Source organism: Bison bison, unplaced genomic scaffold, assembly GCF_000754665.1.
Source record: "Bison bison bison isolate TAMUID 2011002044 unplaced genomic scaffold, Bison_UMD1.0 scf7180017864172, whole genome shotgun sequence".
Lineage (NCBI taxonomy): Eukaryota > Metazoa > Chordata > Mammalia > Artiodactyla > Bovidae > Bison > Bison bison.
The window spans coordinates 1,340,600-1,340,897 of NW_011494744.1; positions in this window are offsets into that span (position 1 = coordinate 1,340,600).

Sequence of the window (298 nt, forward strand, 5' to 3'; positions counted from 1 at the left end):
ACGGGCGCGCTGCGACGGGCACGCTAAAGTGCGGCCGAGAGGAGCCACCCCACGTCCGAGGTCAGGGGCAGAAGCCGGGAGGACCCCATGCCCGAAGGGCGGTGGCCAAGAGGAGTTACCCCATGTCCGAGGTCAGGGGCAGAGGCCGAGAGTACCAGACTGCGATGGCGCAGGAACGGCCGAGAGGAGCTACCCCGCGTCCGAGGTCAGGGGGGGTGGCCCAGAGGAGATACCCAGCATCCAAGGCCAGGGGTGGCGATGAGAGGAGTTACCCCGCATCTGAGGTCAGGGGCGGCAG